The 4,255-nt window shown below is 37.3% G+C and overlaps 1 long non-coding RNA gene across 1 annotated transcript; it reads right to left on the bottom strand.

Annotated features, from left to right (window-relative positions):
- Positions 1-558: 558 nt before the first annotated feature.
- LOC112945512 lies at positions 559-1,817 on the bottom strand. Its single transcript, XR_003249027.1, has 2 exons — positions 1,770-1,817; positions 559-1,486 (listed from the first exon to the last, which is right to left on the bottom strand). It is a non-coding gene; the product is annotated as an uncharacterized LOC112945512 (long non-coding RNA).
- Between the last annotated feature and the right edge of the window lie 2,438 nt (positions 1,818-4,255).

The following is a 4,255-nucleotide window of genomic DNA, read 5'->3' as shown; positions in this document are numbered from 1 at the left end:
CTTACTGCAGGACTCCTGGAACATGCATGTACCTGCTATTTGACCTTTGGAAAACAGAATTCCTTAAACAATCCATGCATTGCCTTTGTCAAAGCAGTAACTTTTCAGTAACTTTAAAAGTTTACTTAAAACATCAAGAACTCTCATGAAGGAGAAAGAAAATTTAATTCATTTGTGTGACTGAAATTCATTTTGTTCAGTGGGTGTTTAAACAAGAAGTACTGGAAACCTAAATCATATAATGAATAAAATTGTTTTCCTTTTCTTTTTTTCCCACTTTGCCATAATGTACTTTTGGAGAAATATTATAGTCATGAATTTATCAGCAATTTCTTTTGTTTAATTTAGCTTCAGTGTATTATTGCAAAAAAATTTTTATATCTACTGAAGTTGTAATTAGTCTTAAAAATATTCCGGAAAAATAAAAATGCATGTAGTAGTCACGACTGAAGCTGTATCACCATGTTCATCATCTCCAAAAAGTTCAAAATTGCAACAGTCAATATTTAATGTAAAATACAAAAATATGTTTTTATAATATTTGGTAAACATATGAACTCTAAAATACTTCAATGTTGCCACCATCGTCTTCAGAATAATCAACAGGAGAATAATTAATCCTTTTATGAACAACAGAGAAATGGAAAATTTCAGAAGCATTAGAGTATATACACCTATTTTGGGGAAACTGTGGCCAAAAGGAAAACATATCTTTTTCAGCCCATGCTGTAATTAGTTTCCCACCTGAAAAAAAAGAAAAAGAGTTTGTTCTGGAAAGAACATGAGCTTTAAGCCTAACATGATTAGACTGAATATTTTAACTGGGGGTGAATCTCGATAAACAAGCTTTTAATTGTCACCAGAATCAAACAGCTTCTATGAATGGAGAAGGCTGCAGCACATCTGCTTCTGTCATAAATGTACTCATCATTTTGGTCTTTTCTATTCTACTCATCTATTTGGTCTCTTAGCTAAAATAAGAAAAACAATACTTTTATTCCAAGAAGCTATGCTGCAATTATTTTTATCATCTTCATCATCTATTGGATATCTTAAAACCTATCATGAGCAATTGGTAGAAATTTTTCATGGCATAAGTAAGTCTTCCAGCAATTAGTGCTACATTTAGAAATCTATGAAAAACATTTTTTTCTGCTCATTTCAGAAAGAGAGACCTCTTCTTGCTGTCAGACAAAAAGCCTCTGGTGAAATGACTCTTAGTACATGTAAGTCAGATGCAGATACTGAAACTCTACTTTGAACAAGTGTTCCCAGTGCTGCTAAAGATGCTCCCAAATCTTTGCCTTGCTTTGACAAAGGTTTCAGAGCTCATGTAGGAGACCAAACAGCCACAGAAGCCCTGAGTTTTCCAGTCCACATCTCCTTGGAAATGTCCACCCAGGCATTGCTGCTGTCTTGCAGAAGGACATTTCTCATTGCAGTCTGACTGTGAAGGTCTGGAGCTGTTCTGCCACAGTCTCAGCACCTTGAAACACAACACCAGCAGGTTACAAAAAGGCTCTTAATGGTTTTTCTTTTTCCCTATGAACTGAATGAAAGTATCCAGAGAGTTTTGGTGAGGCCACAGTCTAGAAATTTCCTAATTGTGCCAGGAGCTGGCTGGCTATCAGAAAGCAAAGCCTTATACCACACACTGTATGCAACACCCTTTTTCAATCACTTTGGGGCTCATACAAAGCAATTGTAGCTTTAGTAGCCCATAACAAAAATCTTCCAGAAGTTTTAATTACTACATACTATATCCTTACCTGGCTTGCAAATGCAAAGAGACCCGAGGGGTTGTAAGTCTTAACAAGCAAGGATATTAATTCCAGGGAAGTAATTTTATATAGGGAGACTAATCATCTTGGCTCCCTTTGTAATCAACAATAGAAAGAAGCTGCTATTAAGAGTGATGTGAGCCAGAAGCCCTGCTCTGCAGGTGCTCTGAATTACTTGGAAGATGCCTTCATTTCCCCCACTGACAACAGTGAGTGCCCAAAAAGACGAGTTTCCTTTCCTAAAACTAATGCCCTGCCAAGTTTTAACAATGAATGTACATCTCTATTTTTGGTTTAGGTCTGCACTTCAGGGTGGGATTATTGCAAAACTGCTTTCTTCTTCTTTTTAATTGAGGTTAGATTTTGCTAAAAGTTTTTTTTTTTTTCCTAACCCCAATTACACATGGAAAAGGAGATTCGATGAACAGCCACTGTTTAGTGTTAGTCTTGGTCTGCAAAATTTTGATCTCTCAAAACAGTTTTCCACTTATGAGAAAATGAAGGTAAGGAAAAAATACCCCTTAAAATAGAGGGAGTGTTCAACCCTTGGTACAAATCAAATAAGTGAGGGACACTTGACTAGAAAAATTCTATATGCAGAAATGCTGCAATTTCATGAGCTCAGTAAGGTCCTCACATCATGTTTTCTAAAAGCATTTTGATCAAAGCTGCACCTACACAGGATATTTTCCATTATGATTCAGAAGCAGTTTACACCATTAGTTTTTTCTGATTTCTTGATACCTTCAGTAGCCAGCAATGTAACTGGTGTTTTAACAACATAGTAAAGGGCCACCAAAGAGCAGATAACTTTGTCTCTTGAAAAGCAATCATTTTAATATTGAATTATTTTCAAAGGTTATTTTTATTATGTCTTGACATTCAGCAGCATTTTGGTGCTTGTGAAATTAATATAAGTCAAGGAAGAAAGTGAAGGTTTACTGATGAAGATGGCCAAAACCCATGGAATGCACATGGCGCTTGCTTTAAAAAAGACAAAAACATATTCCTGTCCCCATGGCATCCTGGAAAACCTAAATGGGAAAAAAAAAATGTTTCATTTGAGATTCAACATAGGAATTTAAATTTTCAAATGCAGGCAGCTAGTTTGTGCCCTTAAAGATTTGCTGTCCTGAAATCCAAGTTCAATAGCTGTTTGCATCTGGAGATGATTGTTTAATACTGAACGGCACTTATGGCTGCTATGGCAGTAATAGTGGAGTTTAGCACTAAGGCCAATAGTGGACCTCTTTAAATAAAACTCTGTCTTATATTCTGTCTCAAGAGAAGAAGCAACCAATCCTTTTATGCAGCAGATACAGCTGCAAATGATGATGGTGAGTACGGAAAGCATCAGCTCTCATAATAAAGCCAGGCAGATCATACTTTGCAAATACCATGGTTAAGACACACAAGATGATACCACAAGTACATGTTGTTTTAATAGTTTCCCATTGTCAGTTAAAACAACAAAAGCCAAAAATCTGCCTCATATAACACATACAAAAAAGAAAAGATCAAATTTTGAAGTCTTTGAGAGAAGTCCTCCACCTCCATCCTCAGGGCAGTCACTTTGTGGAAGATTGCCTTAGAGGGGTGGATCCTGAGAAAAGACTAAGCAAGTTGGGCCTGTTTAACCTAGAGAAGAGAAGATGAGATCTTATCAGCATGTATGAATACCTGAAAGGAGGGTACAAAGAGGGCCAAACTCTTCTTGGTGGTGGCTAGAGATAGGACAAGGGGTAAGGGGGGTAAATGAAACACAGGAAGTTGCATCTGCATATGAGAAAGAACTTCTTCACTGTTGACAGAGCACTGAAATAAGCTGCCCAGAGAGGTTGTGGCATCTCCTTCTTTACCAATATTCAAGTGCTGCCTGGATGCAATACTGAGACCTAAAACCTTGAAGGCTTCAGCTGGAAATAAGATTCACTTAACCATAAGTGGATGACTCCACTGAGCTACTCAACTAAAATCATTCTACTGATAATAGAGAAAAAAAAATGCTCCTAGACTTTATGCACCTCACTGCACTCACTGTAGGGGTCTGGCTATAAAACAAAGCAGGACAACTAGAGTCTCTCTCCAGCTAGGTGAGGAGGGTTGCTTAAGTATGTTATAGTAGCAGTAAGTTGTTGGAGTTGTACTGAAACACTGTAGTCTCCAAAATCTGTCTTTGGAGAGAGTCTGTCTGTCTTTGGATACGGGTATCTACAGATGGAACCACCAGCTAGAGGTAAATCCAAGGATTGTAGAAGTTTAGGCTAGTAGCTTAGACTAGATGTTTATAATAGGACTAACAAAATTAGAGGACTAGCTAAACTTAGGTGAAATAACCTGCCCACCACTTGCTGTTTTCATAGGGATGCTGTTCGTAACAATGCCTAAAATGGAGACATCATGTGCAGACACCAACCCTAACTAGGGGCATGTTATCCCATGCTCAAATATTTGATTAGGTGCATATAGTTATG

This window comes from Nothoprocta perdicaria, unplaced genomic scaffold (assembly GCF_003342845.1).
Source record: "Nothoprocta perdicaria isolate Ctin4 unplaced genomic scaffold, notPer1 scaffold_190, whole genome shotgun sequence".
NCBI lineage: Eukaryota > Metazoa > Chordata > Aves > Tinamiformes > Tinamidae > Nothoprocta > Nothoprocta perdicaria.
Note: the sequence above shows the minus strand (reverse complement) of the source record. Positions and strands in the feature narration are given on the sequence as shown.